Raw genomic sequence first — 15,866 nt, 5'->3', positions numbered from 1 at the left:
AATGCATTTTTCATGATCTGATTTACTCAGTTTTTACCAGGGCATACTACAGTGAAACCTTACAAGCAGTGAACCAAGCTTCACTTCGCCTTATGCTGTCCTACATAAAAGGACTAGTAACACTGGTAAAGCACTCTAGCCTTGAAATACATGTATGGCTTTGTGACCGTCGTAGTTCTGCGCGGGCTCGTGCCCTCCGCCACTCCACCCCGCCTGTTTATGAACCCAGGTCTCTGGCATAACGCAACAGCAAACCAGCCGCATGAAATAAAGGAGACTTCCCTCAGCCTAGGGAGCTGAGGTCCCTGCTACGCGCAGGAGGGCAATGACGTCACCCTATCCGAACTGCCTCTGCTACACCTTCGCATATTAATAAAATCTTAAGAATTACTACTGTTAATCTTAACAAAGATCCTCATTGTGGTTTTAGTGCTCTTCTACTAAACTGTAAATAAGATTTAGAAATTTAGATTACTGATTTCTTGATTTCTTCCAGCTTCACATGAATTGTGTTCCATAACTTTCCACCTGTGGATTTTGGGATTGCTGTAATCCCAGCAGTCTACAGTACCAACGTGCTACTCTTATGTCCACCAATCCACACATTTCGTGAGTCATTCCCAATTATTTTGTTTAACAGAGAGAGCCAAGCACTGCAGCCTTTTGCACTGTAGTTTTGTAGCCATGTTAGCACTCACCACTGATTCATGCTTTCCTCAAGTGCATGTCGGTTAGGTGGCGAGTTCTGGTGCGAGTTCTGGTGCAGAACTATGGCTTCTTGATTTGTTTGAATCTTCCAGCTCAATATCAAGACTGGCCTCAGATTGTAAGCAGAGCCCTCACCATGGTCTCTGACATTCATATCATTGCCTCCATCTGGAAAATCTAACGTACTTGACACAGCCTGACCAAATTGGGGTGGGGAGGGCACTGTCTTACATCTAGTGGAATAAAGAAGCAACACAAACATTATTTATAATAACAAAGTACCTTTGATGTAATTAAGACTGGCTATGTTATTGAAGTCTCCTTCCAAGGTAATTGTGAGAGACGCCAGAACATGAGGTCTGTCTATCCTATGCAGACTACACAATGATTGAGATGTCACCAGTGTTTAAGGAATCAGTGGTACTATAGCACCACAACAGACCTTTCAACTTGTATTTCCCTTTTAACCTTTCTGTTTCAGTTATGTTTTTTTTTTGTTTTTTAGGACATCAGAAAATTTAGTGACAGTCAAAGAACAACCAGCTCATTTATAATTGTACCCAAACTATGATCTGTCCTTGTGCATTTTTTTCATGGGTGTTTATGGTTCTCTGCATCTGCAAAATAACAGCCCAGCAAGGCAACACAGAGAAAAATATATATAGTAGGTATCCAGTGGGCAGAGAGTCTTGTTTTGGGTCCCACATCAGTGGCATGAAAGACAACGTGAAACATACTGTTTTAAATGCTATACTGTATGTATAATTCAAGGGCAAGGACAGTTGTGAACACTAACATGAAGATACTTGTTTGTGCAGAGGGTTGTGAGAGTATAGCAGAAGTTTGTTATTGAAGAAACTGCAAGATCGATTCCTTGCATCAGTGGACTACTAAATATCCAGGAGGATAGATGGTCTGCATCTCTGTTTGTAACTGTTCTTATGTTCTTGTATTCTAGGGGATAAGGGAGAGATATCCATCATCATCATGCTGAAGGAGGATCAAAACTAACTGGGACTAATTTGTAAGTACTTTGTTCCAAGTGAGATTGTTTCCCAGTGCTACTATTGAACTGTTGCTTTTATTGTCACATCAGTGTTTTATGGGTTTTTAGATTTAGTTATGATTTGCTTAGCGTTCCCCTAAATACTTTTAAGTTTTATTACTATTAGAGATTTTGGAACAAATAGAGAAATATTTTATTTGAATTCACAACATTTAGTGCCTTTTTACAGGCATGGCATGGGGACGGGGGTTATTTATGAACATGAGGGAAGTAAAACACCAAGGTTTCCAAAGGAAAAAAAAAAGCATTGTGAATTTGATCTTCAAGGCTTACGTTCTGCTCTGGTTCAATTAGAAGTGTAGGAACTGGTTGGAACAGAGATGTGGACTAGAGCTAAGTCTTGGTGCCAGATTTTCGCACTGCTACATTAGAGCTTCTGAGGTCTCGAAACCACGGCTGTTGAGTGAGGAATGATGGAGGGCTGTGGATTAGCAGCGTGGAGGAGTGCTGCTCCTGCATTCCTAAGCCGTGCGGCTGATTTAATGGATGAGCGTATGGCAAGGCAAATCACGGGACATATTTTCCACCATGACAGAAGCAATTCCGAGAGGACGGCTGAGGTTTGGTGCAATTTTTTTTTTCGCTTTGCTTCCTACTGCTTCATCAAAGCTATCCCCACCATGCCATTCCCCACAGGTTTCAACTTCATCGCTCAGCGGTTGTGAAAATGGCCTTTCTTTTATTCCTTGGATGATTTATAAGCTGCATATGTATTTTATCTAACTCTGCTCCATTTTGATCTGTCATCACTCTCTCTTTCTCTGTCTCTCTCTCCCTTTCTCTCTTCCTCCTTCCCATGCCCTCCCTTCTCTCTTGTTCAAGATAAATTTAGCTGTGCTCCCCTGACAAGGCAATTAAATGAGCATTCCTCAAGGTGTTGGTAACTACAGCATGGATCTCTGATTCAACAAGCATTGCCTCTGACATGCAGCTGCAAAGGCAACAGAGCAGTCAGCAGTAGGCCTGGCTCTCTGTCAAGTCTCTCGTTGCAGGTGATGTATAAAGCTTGCCTCACGGAGCTGGCCATCTTTGATCTTTTGGTTCGATAGGTCCCACATGGAAGAGTTTGGAAATGTCTATTGCAGTTGGAGCATGTGTCCCTAGCCTACATAAGAAAGCTTGCAAACGTAAGTAAACTAAACATTTACATGCTTTGATTTCAATTCTATGCTCTTTGTATGAATACATTAAATTTAACGACTTCATTGCTTCACTGTAAATTTTACTACATGTTATGGTATTCTGAATAAATTGTTGTAATATGTTAATTTTGTAGGGATGTTATTTTTGTCTGCAGTGGATCACAAGAGTAGTAATCTAGTACCTCACCTGGCCGGTACCATTAGCCAGTACCTGTGGACAGAACACAGAAAAGGCCTGTTGGTCTTGGATGACCCCAAGTTTATATTTTTGACTCTTGTCCATGCTCCACAGTGGGTCACCTTTCCCTGTGTCTTGATCAGTCTTAGCTTCCCTGTACTCTAAATACCCCTGGCGACAAACATTACACTTTTTTGGAGAGCTCCATTTATGCTTTCAGGATACTTGGAAAATGATTTCACCTTTTCTTCCACGGCAGAATAATGACCTTTGAGATGGGTACAAGGAACAAGACTCAGGAGAAACCAAAATCTTTTTCTATTTGGTTTCGACACCATCTCCCATCTTGTCATTGTGCTGGTAAGCAGAAAGAAAAATATAGAATGTGAAGGCCTGTTACGTTAGGTAAGCGTTTACAGTTTACAAATGTGAACATACTGTATAAAAAATTCCTTTGTGGGACAAAGATTCATAGTATAAGCCATGCACGAATCACACCCAATTTATTTCAATTAGATCAGAGCAAAAAATGCCAACTAACTTTCCTGCAAAACAGATTTTAAAGTCTGATACATTGAAGAATTCCAACCAAACCCAGGACAATCACAGCCCCTGTCCACTGTCTTCCAGTCTGAGGTTTAAAGAAAGCAGAGGATCCACAAGGCTGGGAGTAGGTTCAGTGTGGTCCAGTGCTTAGATTTTTAGGTTGTGCTCACCCTGAATGATTCCTACACCCCGGAGACAGCCTGTGCTTTCCAGAAGAGACCAACTCTCCTCACACTTCCCTTCTGTGGGAGATCAGGTGCGAACAGGCAGGAAGCCATCAGAAATCATGAGGTTGCTGGCTGTTGAACAGTGTCAGGCGATAGCCCAGGGATGATGCTAAGGGACTTTTCAGGATATGTTTTAGAAGACATTTCTGGCAGCTGAGAACACAGGAACAGTGTGTTGGTGGTTTTTTATAACATGACAGACACAGCCCTCAATGGCCTCTTTATTGAAAGACCATTCCACATTTCTGTTTTCCCTTTTATCCTTGGCCACTTGCTGATATAAAGCAAATATTCATACGACACTTTATAATGCCAGACAAGTGTCCCAACTAGACTATGTCATTAAAAATATCCCGAATGGCCTTTTCCAAATATTAGAAAAAACAGATTTTGTTTCTACAGTATTTTGAATTCATATACATATATAATAGAAGCTTTAATTCCAGAAATAGAGGAACTAAACTTATGCTACTTATTTTATTTAAATTGTATATTTGGGGTAATGTTTGGAAAAGCAAATAAATAATCAAGGCATGTTTATATATTGTTTTGTAAAAATAATGAATAGTGTATTTTAGACATTAGAGTCAATATGCAGGGCATGCACATTTTGATAATGTGTCACAGTTTGAATTTAATGCACTTAATGTAGATTTAATGTAAAAACAGCAGTACATTAAAATCTATTTTAACTGTTTTTCTCACACTTTGTTGCATCAAAAATGTGTGGATTTGCATCTTTGTTGATGCATTTCTTGCATTTGCTGAAAACTTTCAATTCCATCCCATGCTCACTTTAAAATAGGTTAAAATCCTAACTTGTTAACTTTCTCTACAAGTACCCACAGTATAGTACCACAGACTAGTAATCCCTGTTAATGGTACCACAAAAATGATGCAAATAATTGATTGTATTTATCGCAAACTAATTTTTTTCATTCAGAATCAACCATATTTAGAGTCAGCCCTACCAAGAAAATGTTTTAGTTTTTCTTTGTCTTTTAGCCATCCACACAACACTATATAAAATGTGTAATGCTTTTGCTTCTTATCCTTTGAAACTGCTGTTGCTTGATTTTAACCTATCCTCTCTCCTCCCACGACTTTGTTTTGTTTCAAACTGTATATCTGCTGTGCTTCAAGCTGTATATCCAGAACACACAATTGAAACTGCATTATGTGGGACCTGGGAGGTATTACATGATCACATTACTATGGATTCCACGCTTTTAACAGGTCATGTGTAATAACAGGGCAGCACTGTATTGCCTTTGTCTTATGTTAAACTTACACAGAAGTGTGGAGTCCCAGCTCGAAAACCTTGCATGTTTGCATGTTTAGATCCCTGGCCTGTTTTCCGTTGTGGTGCGTTTGCGCCCTGTACCTGCTCTGTTGCTCTGTGCTCGTTTCCCTCTCCGTGGAGTATCATCAGCCAGGGCTGGATACCTTAGAAAAACACTTTCAAACAGTCGAAGGTTAGGTAAGCCGGTCAAAGAGCCAATGCAGCATTTTCAAACCTTTGTTTTTATCTGCTGTGAAGAGGGCCTGTGGGAGGAACACTTACACATTGCATTCAGGTCAGCTGCAGCCTGAACAAAAGCAGTTCTGTACATATGGTGATAATTTAAGAGGGAGAATGAATTACAGCCAGAGACACATGTAAAAGCCATTGATGTGATCAAAACAGATTTATTTTTAATGGCAAAGTTGCATCATTGATTAATTTAACCTCTTCTGCCGACATGGGTGCTGACCCACACCACCACGTCTCCCCCTCCTCAATATCGTATGTTAATTTCCCCTGGATAACACGATCGCAACAAATACATTATACTTTAAAAGCCATAAATCACAAGGGCTCTTGTGATTCACGTTCATGGCCTAGCGTAGAGAAGCCTAGTTCTTGCGCAGATGGGGCTCTGGGATGTGGGCGTTGTGAGTTCAAGCCTGGGTCGTGTAACTAGCCGACTGTGACTGGAATACTCAAATGGTGGCACATAATCAGGCTCTCTGGGCTCCCGGCAGAAACAGCAGCCGCTGTTCCTTTCTGGGCACCTGCAGATCCACGGCTACGTCACACGCGAGGAGGCATGTGTCCTGCATTAGACTCCCAACACCTGTGTGCTCCTGCTGACCTAGCAGCCTGTCGAAAGAGGAACAGCTGGGTGTGGGGATCGTTGCTGTGAGCCAGCACGTGAAGACGCAGTCAACGATTCCTAATGGGACAAAGCATAAAGGCAGTTGACCATTCTAGATAAAACAGAGCACAATTGCAGACGGAATGTTTCCAGAATGACAATTTGTTAAGAAGCAAAAACATTCTGCTGGGCACACGTAATGAACAAAGCAATAAATACCTGTCAAATCGGTGAACGTTCTGCCTTTAAATGTCACAAAATATAGGGCATTCCTTATTCGCACCATTCCAGTGCTGGGTAAGAATATACAGTTTATTTATATGTACAGTGTACACTGTAGGTCTCATTTTTGATTAATGTAGCAAGAGGAGTATAAACCTTTCCATCATCTATTGCAATTTATTGTGAAATGTCATGGAAGATGTGAACATATTCTAAGATGAATCCATGCAGAGAATTAAACGGCCTTAAGATCGTCTTTTAAAAGTCGTTTGTGGAAAAACCATACCTAGAAAGCAATGATTAGAATGATATACTCAGGTTCTGTTGAAACATAAAGTCGATCTGTGTGGGATCAACCCATCACACAATCAAATGTTATTCCCAGGTCTATGGGTATTTTGACCTGTGGATAATACTCCCTATCTCTGACCTGGCATCATCACTCTGCTCTCCTCCCCAGTATAGCAGATGTATAGGGAGTGCACTGGCGCACTTGGCTGCCGGCGCATCATCCACTGGTGGTGGTGGAGAGGAGTCCCCATTACCAGTAAGGCAGTTTAATTGGAGTGTCCAGAAAAGCACTATATACTGTAAGTGTAAGGAATTAGTAGTAGAAGTAGAAGAAGTAGTATGTTATTTTGACCAAACCGTCTGAAGCTTGTTCCGTTCTCAAGCAGGTGTCCCTGTTCAAACTATTTCTGTTGGAAAGAAATTTGCTGCTGCTCACCTACTTATCTTTTTAATTACTTTTGTGAAGGATGTCTGTGACCAGTTTAGTAAATAGTTCAAATAAATGTTTCATGGAATGAAAACTGCCCCTTGAGGACTGAAGACCTCTGTAGGAGTAAATATTCCTGGCATGTCCCCAGAATATTAGAAAGTTACACCCAATGCGTTTCCTATCTCCAGCCAGGAATGTATCTTAATTCCCCCATATTGCCTTCACGGTGCCTTGCAGTGTTCGAATTTGGTGCCGTAGAAGCTCACGTTTCATAGCGGTAGATAAGATCACATAGTGCTGATTCTCCATCTCGACTGATGCAGGTCAGCAGTGACCTCCCAGAGCTGATGAAATAATGCCTGAGGTCTGGGGTTCAAGTGGCTATATTTCAAAACCAGATTTAGTCATGCAATACAAGAATGGGAACTGAGGGTCAGAGGTCACACTTCCTTTCCAATTAACATTATTTATCTATTTTTCCTTCTCAAGTGCTTAGACAAAAGCAGAAACTTTCTTCTCATGCCAGAAATATCCCTCAATGCTTTGTGAAATGCACTATCTAACATTAAGGTCCTTTCCTTCAATTTTTGTTAAAAGCTGGTTTTTATATTTTGCTTTGTTTGGTTGGTGTTAAAGAGCACCTCAACTCTTGCAGGCGGAGGTACAGTGATGGGCTAGGTGATGAATTGAAAAACCTGACTTTCACTGCAATTGCAAGAAGATGGATGACAGCAGGTCCAGCGTGCTGTGAGTTATAGACCGAGGCATCTGCTTAGTGTTTTCTACCACTTAGAGGTCCTTTCAAAGAGAAGGGACTTCACCCAGCAGTGAAGAGAGGAAATAAGAAAGATAGGGTGCTTCATGAGTAATCTGTACTCAAGCATCCAGTCTCTTTCTTCCCAAAGAACGACCTCTAAAACCCCATCTCAATCAGTTACTGTCTGTACAGTTCCACTATGGAAGGAGTGGAAATTAAATGAAGAAATTAAGACAACAGTGGATACAGCTAGTTCACAGTGTGGATGGAATGCAGTAGGGTTTGAGCAGCAGAGCAATTAGACTTCTAAGCTGGAGTGTAGAAGGTGCCTTAATGAACAAGGCATCCCATAAACTCCATCACATAAGTAAAGATAAGCATGCAACTAAATGGTTAATCAAACAAATAAATTGTCCACTATGGAGCTCAGGTGTGCTATGGTTGTTATGAGTGAGAAGGGTTGGTTTCCAAGAGGCTCTTGATGAGAAATCCAGGGGTCGAGTCAAGTGAAGCTTCTCTTACTCTTTTCTTTGGGTAAAGTGCATAAGGGCATGAAGCTGAAGTTCTGTTTTAAGTGAACCTGAGCCACCCTTTGATAATGCATGTAGTTCTCCCTCTGCTCTCTGCCAACTGTTCCGGATGAATGCACCTGCTAGATAATTTGTTTTTATTACAATTATTATTGAATAGCAAATCATTGTTTTCCATTCATGTCAATAAAGTCAATTCTACCCATGCTGTGAATTTTCAAAACTTTGTACCAAGTTTAACTAGTGGCCTCCTCTTAGGCTTTAGTGCTATGCACTTTAGGCAGTTGCTTATCTCTGTTCTGGTTAAGCTTGAAAGAGAAAGCTTTGACACAGGAGACTGTTCATTTATTTATTATTTTTTTTTTCTACAACCACAACATCTTCAAGCCATTTCAATACCTCCCCCAGCACTTAACGACAGAGAAAGTGTGTTGATTCGGCATGTGCTCCGGAGCGTGTCAACAAGCTGTTGGCTAATTATAGAGTTTCTTAAGGTTACAGCACCAGCGAGAGGGAGCCTGCCATGTGTTCCACAGTGGCAATTTCAGTTGCTTTCACAAGGAGCCACTGTTTAATTGAGTTTTCAGTTTTAATTTACCATCTTACATTTATGACTTATGGAAACTATTTGGTTGATGGCTCTGGAAGCAGAAAGTTCCCCACTGGAAACTTGTGTAAATATTGTTCACCGATGGGCCTTATTCTACCATCCTTCCTTGCATTCATGTGACAGGACCACTTTCACGTGATCCAGTACATTTTGTTCTCATTTGAATCTATAGTCTTTTTCTCACTGGGGTCAGGAATGCAAGAACATCTACATCCAAGAACTATGAAAGTGTGCAAGATCACCCTTTCATTAATCTACCACACTATTGAATATACTGTATCTCTAGTGTTCGTGCTGTTGTTGCTTTCACTGCACATGACTTTGTCTCTGAGATTTACTCAGATTGCCTAGAAATTTCATTATTTCTCAAAGTCATGTCACCATTGAGATGATGCCATAAAACTCCATCACTGACATTTTAGTTTATTTGTGGATCCAGAATGGGCATTCAAACACATCAGTACAAGGATCTGTCCAACTTATACAGTACTAGAACAAGGCATCTCCCTGACTTTACTGAGAGGTCCCAGTTTGAAGTGTTCCACTGTGACATTATGAAGGTTTGGGAGCATTCGGTCATAATACAATGATATAATATGTTTTGAATCACAGTTTCTCTGATTTTTGTTTTGCCACAGATTCCCACATTAAGTAAATGTTTTATGGAAACACGTGGGGGGACGTGGGCTATTCCTGAATTTCCTGAATTCTTAACTTTACAGCTATTGGATACATACATGTGTAAAATGACACCTTTACAATTCAGTGGTCAGCTTTAATAAAAAAAAAATACACTTTATCCATAGTATCCCAGTTTACCACATGTAATGTAAATAATTGGCTCTTTCCACCTGCTCACTGCATGTATTGTGATAAGACTCACATCGGCTCATCACATCAAATATCTGAAAAGGCTAATCTTTTGGGAAAGGGTCACAAACGTCTTTGATCACTCCAGACTAACTCATAATTCTGGATGAAAACAAACAGAAATTGTATTCTTTAGAGTAGGCATTGCTCTAAACAAGGATCTCTCAAGCAGAAATTAGTCTGTATTACCTCCAAGGGACACCATGCTGTTGACAATTAAATGGATTTCTACATTTTGACTTGTTGCGTGTCACATTCTGCATGGCTACAATTTTGTGTTTGTTGTAAATCTGAGAAATAATCTCTAGTAACTTTAATGACTGAAAGATCTATTGGAAAAGAGCACACAGAGGACTAGAGCAGGATCTGAGAGTTGGGTCCTGGAATATGTTTTTAATAGATTGAAGTGGCTGTCAGAAAGATGTGTGAGATTTTGTAGGACGTATGGAGTTGCTGAACCAGAACACAAAGTGCAAAAGACAGTTTTGCTCGGGGCAGCTGGTGAGCAGACACTGCAGGATGGCTTTCTCTCCGAGACCGCTTCTTCCTCCTGTCAAAGAAACTCCACGGAGGGCCTCTTTGGCCCTTAAAAAAAACTCTCACTTCCCTCCTGGGGAAAAGAATTTTTCTTCCTTTGATTTAAATCTTGGCACCAAATGGATCTTTGCTCTCTCAGTTAGTACACCCCATATGGGCACTGAGTTTTAAATTCCCATAAACGCAAACAATTAAAAAGAGAGTCAGGCTGTTTGGACTCCCAACCACAGAGCTCCGACTTGCAGACGTACACAGCATGCATTTATATGTATATATTGATAGATTACTGTGGTAATTATCCTCACAGATTACCCAGCCCACTGCATGGCTGAGCTAGATGTCAGCTGTAGTTATTGGATAAACAGATGTTTAAGATAACCAACAGTACCTTGTGCCTCAGTAACCAGCCTTAATAAAATAAAATATCCCAGCTAAGCTTTTGCAAGAGAAATTAAATATTTTTTTGCTGTTCTACCTGACCAATGTTCTGATCATTCAGATGTGAATAAAAGCAGAACTCAAGGCCTTTTCAAACTATGTAAGACTCGATTGTTTCACTCTGATTTTAGTTTATTTTTTATTGAATACAAAAAAGTCACTTTCCTTACTTTAATCTTCCACCACTCTTCCTTCCCTCTCTCCCAGCCTCCTCACTTTTCTACAATCCTATTGCCTTCCTCTTTGCCCCAGCCACCCCATATTCCATCTCTACTGCTTGAGAATCCCTTCATTCTTCATATTAATTCCCTTCTCAAAAGCAAAAAAAAAAGTGATAAACTTTAATATTGACCAAAAAATACAGATGAGGAGAAATTCCTAACATCTCGAATGACACATATGAACAGGCTGGTAGCATCGTGATCTCAAAATTGTGAGGAAAAGACTGTCATGCCCTTTGGAATTTATGACCAGACTCGCCAAGTGTAAAAACTGATTTGACATTGAAGAAACTTCATTATATCTCTGACCCAGAGTGTTTCAGAGGGAGGGCAGGCACTTCCAGCTCATTAATATTAGATGTCGGCCAACAATGCTGCATAAGGCAGGTTGGTTCCCCAACATCAATCAGCAGACAGAGTTCCAGAGATTGCTGGAATGGCATGGGGAAAATGAAGTGTTTAAGATAAAAAAAATAGGATTCAGAATCCAGCAATGCTGGTACAGGTCTAGAAAAGAAATACACAACTTGACCAGAAGATGCAGACTCTATTTACTCCTGTGGCTATACAGTTTGGCTTCAATATCTTTAATTTCTACTTGGGATTGGGTGGTTTCCATGCTGGAGCCTGGGAAAATGAAAATTCTCTGTCTCTGAAATATTGAAGGACCCAATTCTCCTCTCAGCCCAAAGAACAAGTACATATGGAGGAAATCGATCATGGGCTAGGGCAAGACCAACCTACAGTAATTCTGGGGGTGAAGAAAGCACCTTACTCTAGGAAAATGTTGTATATATATTTTATCAGATCAATAATACAGAGGTTTATATTTTGCTGTGTTCTTCAAAGTCTGGTAGTTTCTGCTTCATAGTCTTGTTGTCAGCCACAAGAGTCGCATAAGTCACTGCCAAGTGAGTGTAAGATGCTCCCTGGCACTGCACACGGAGTGTTCCAGGGTACCGATGTGCTGATCTTGGACAGTGATAGTGGACCAGATGGCTTTGAGTGAGGCCTCACGTGACATGAAATGTCAGCCACAAGAACTGTATAATGTTTTTCCAACTCAAGGAATAATTGCAGGCATGGAAACTGGAACAGCACAGAAAGATCTGAAGGACCCGAGGTAGGATACAGGCAGTCAAACCCAAGGGCAGGTCCCGCTGAGATTTAAACCCGTACACCATGCTCAGGACACTAACAAGGTGCTACAGAAAGAAATAAGTAAAAGTTAACAAAAAAGGGTTTTATGTACTAAAAGTATCTTCCTTGGGAGTACTTTTCAACATACAGTAATATTAGTCCCCAAAGATAACTTATTCTGAGTTAAGATTCTCTATAACCGTATTATACATCAGGTCAATCTAACTAAAAAGAAAACAGAATTCAGACAACAGAATGTAACTTTAACAACGAAGAACAAATGTCTCTACCAAATCTTGCTATTCTTAAATGTCTGAGCCTTCTGGATAGAAAAGAAACTTCTCCAGGCACATATTTTTGTAGGTTTTTTTTGGTGGTCATAAACTTGGAATTTAATCCCCTAGAAAGAAAAAAGACGGAAACTATTATTTGTCATTAAAAAAATAATTTAAAATACTGCCCTCTTCACCATTTTAAAAAATGCAGAATGTTGTCATAGCTTCTGTTTTTTTCTGTGGCAAATACAGACAACAGAATAATGGACAAATATAAACCACAAATATTTCCCTGTTGCTGAGCTGGAGTTTTTGTTTTTGTCAGTTTGGTTTAGTTTCCCCAGTTACAGCACACTTCCTGCCTCCTTTCTGTGTTTATCATACCTCTGCATTTCCGAGACTCTTCAGAGGGCATAAGGGACAGGAGAGACGGGAGAAAGGTGACAGTGAACATGGCTCCCAGATGCCTGCTTGACCTTCTGCTCCAGGAGCATTGTAAGGCTGAAGGGTTTGTGAAGCCCTGTGGTTTTCCACCCAATAAATCCACAGCAGATATTTAATACGATCAGAATGCACAGGGAAGTTGGAGTGCTGAATGATGTATGGCCATTGCTCACTTGGGCATATGTGACCAGTTCCTTGTGTTTGGTGAAAGGTAAGAGCCCCTTTCACAGGCCTGTCTGACTTAAGACAGTTTGGGATTAGAGGATTGTGGTCCTTTTTTATTAGAAATGAGGTATTTGAGGATGAGGACTCAGGTGAATGTCTTTTCTGGTGCTTGCTGGAGTTTCCCCCTTTCAAAAAATAGTTTGGGTGGAATCTGACACAATGGAAGATTACCAGCTGAAAAAGGAATTGCATATTCCCAGTGTTGTTTGGCATCACTCAGCTTTTGGCAGGTTGAAATTCAGGCATGGAAAAATGGATCTCATTAACAGTATAGTTACATGTACAAGAACTTAATGACAGTTCAGGTAAATTTAATAGCTGAAATACACATTGCTGTTAACTCCCTCCATTAGCAGTCCAGAGGCTGCAACCCACAGAAGCCACTAACTTTCCCTTTTATTCTGCAATGCAATTTGTTTGTTAAAGGCACAGAAAATTGGATTGAAAGCAATGATAAATGGAATAGTTCCTACTTAGATGACTCAGAACACAATCACAGCTGGTTGAGAACAGTGACCATTTGCAGCCTTGGAAATGCCTGTGCAAGTAGCAGTATTTCCAGTTAGACATATTGAAACTCTTTCTAACCAGACATGCAGTGGCAGCAAGGTTACAATAATAGACATCAGAGGATTTTTTATTCTTAGTGCACATAAACTGTATGTGTACAACCTGTACTCCAGACATTGGGACCGCACCGTTCTGTATTTACTTGAATTTATTTAATACTAAACAAGCCCTGAACTTGTGATTTAAGAGCTTGTCGCAGTACCTTCCTGTCTCAAAGCAAGGAGGTGGTGTACACCCTCTTCTACGATTGCCTCATAGCTGTGGGTGAAATGATTCTTTCCTGCTTTGTCTTTCTTTCGTTGTTACGTATAAAAGCAGCGGGAATTCAGCAGTTTCTTTTGCCACTTAAATCGGCCAGTGATTCCAATGTGGAACTGATTCTTTACAATTCACATCCTACACATTGAGCCGGGAAAGCTGCTGGGGATATGAGACTGTTAAGTCCAGAGAAAATCCTGAACCGTTTGGGATTCTAGGCACACGCGCGCCCAGCAACAGTACTGTCTGGAGACAGAGCGTTCACCCGGCATATGTACAGTACGTTAGTCAATATGGCTTCCACATCATCAGCAAGGCTGTGCTGACTCTCATCTTATCCCATTGTGTGTGCTTTGCCCTCCTCATGGGAAATACTGTACATTCCGAAGGCTAGTGCACTTGAAGGGACTCCTGCGGTATTTAATCGTGGTTCTTCCCTGCTGTTTTCTCAGACTTGTCAGATAGACAGGTATTCCCTTTATGCAGTTTGTGCGATCAGATCATAATTTTGTGTTGCTTCATCTCAAGATCCTCTCGATTTCAAAACTGTCGGTTTCCCTTGGTCGTATCCATGCTCAGAAATCATTCTGATGGAAGGATGTAAAGCTGCAATAATACATTCTGGCAATGTGAGGGCCTGGTCAAGTGGCTGTTCTTATCCTACAAATTTAGCTGGTGCCATTTCATTTTTATTCATGTGTGAGCTTCCATTTTTGTATGTGTCCTTTTATTCAGTTGGTTATTGTGTTGTGGAAAACATTTTTTTAGTCTGGAATTGGAGATCGTTAAACATTGCTTTGGCTTTCTAGTTTATCAATTCCCATTTTGGTTAGCAATTTCCAACAAAGCAAAGAAATAACAAATCAGCATACACACATATTACGACTGCCTGGTGTCTGTTTTTCTGGTACTGAATTACATAAATTACATAAATGAAATACATAAATTTCAGTCTTTTATGCTTTTATAGACCTTAATTAATTTAGCTATACTTTTTCCTTAATTTTGCCCTTTTACGTATTCTCTTATGTCTAATGTCTACAGGGCTCTAATAATTCATTATCGTTGATTTTGTGCCTCTGCCCAGCGGCCTGAGTGAGAAGAGAACGAGCCAGCACCACATTCAGTGTGTCCACTGTGTGCACAACCAGAGTGACTAACTGACCTGGACCCACGGCTGTTGATTTTTAGGTTTTAGGTTAGGCTGTTTAGGTTCCTGCATGCTATAATTATAATTCTGACATGAGTCAAAACAGCTTTGTGGCTTTGGAAAAACATTGTTCATTTTGATGTTTCCTTTGCTCCTTTATCCACCTGGGCTTGTGGCGATGGACAGGGATTTCAAAATAGGAGAGCGCCATCTGCTGTTCCCTTTTCTGTTTTAAAAAGAGATGACTCGAGAACCGACAGGTTCTGTGAGCTTTTTGTCAGGTTGGGGGGGGGGGGCAGAAAATTCCTCCAGGATGGATCAGTAACCTTCATTTTCAATGAAATGGTTACAAAGGAGTCACAGCAAATGAGCAAATTAGTAGTATATGTTGTTGAATTGTGTAGCAGCTCGTTGATGAAGCAACTGACAATTTTCAGGACATCTTTGTCCCCATGTGGAATTGGTTCATTTGTTTTATAGATGGAACTAAAATCCAAATAAACTAACCAGTTAAAATTAACAAATAAATGATTTCCTTCCACACCAAGACAATGTAGACTTTCAGGAGCCCAGCTGGTCAAAAAACAGCCCATATTTTTGGGCGTACTGGAACATGTAAAGATCTTTTTACAGAATGTGTTATTTCTGAGACTTACAGATCTTTTTTATTTCATAATTTTTAATGAATGTTTTCAGGGAGGAATAAGTTCAAGTGATGAGAGACTATTATGGAATGATGGTGGTATATGAGGACTTAGTATTGTAATAAGACAGTCTTGTCTCTCGGTATTACTAAAACAGGAATGTTTCTTTAATGATGTGAAACACATCACACGGCCTATACTTGGAATCTGTGATAAGCATTACGACTCAAACTTTATTTCTCATTAGCC

At 40.3% G+C, this 15,866-nt stretch overlaps 1 long non-coding RNA gene across 1 annotated transcript in view; it reads left to right on the top strand.

Moving 5' to 3' along the window:
- LOC107075811 (uncharacterized) overlaps positions 1-15,866 on the top strand; it is a 96,307-nt gene that overhangs the window by 62,570 nt on the left and 17,871 nt on the right. Inside the window, exons 2-4 of the long non-coding RNA XR_001477328.2 lie at positions 1,667-1,732; positions 2,824-2,901; positions 3,354-3,454. This is a non-coding gene — a long non-coding RNA (uncharacterized lncRNA). The remainder of the gene's footprint in view (positions 1-1,666; positions 1,733-2,823; positions 2,902-3,353; positions 3,455-15,866) is intronic.

Source organism: Lepisosteus oculatus, chromosome 21 (assembly GCF_040954835.1).
Source record: "Lepisosteus oculatus isolate fLepOcu1 chromosome 21, fLepOcu1.hap2, whole genome shotgun sequence".
In the NCBI taxonomy this organism is placed as follows: domain Eukaryota; kingdom Metazoa; phylum Chordata; class Actinopteri; order Semionotiformes; family Lepisosteidae; genus Lepisosteus; species Lepisosteus oculatus.
The sequence above is the reverse complement of the archived record's forward strand: the minus strand, read 5'-3'. Positions and strand labels throughout refer to the sequence as shown.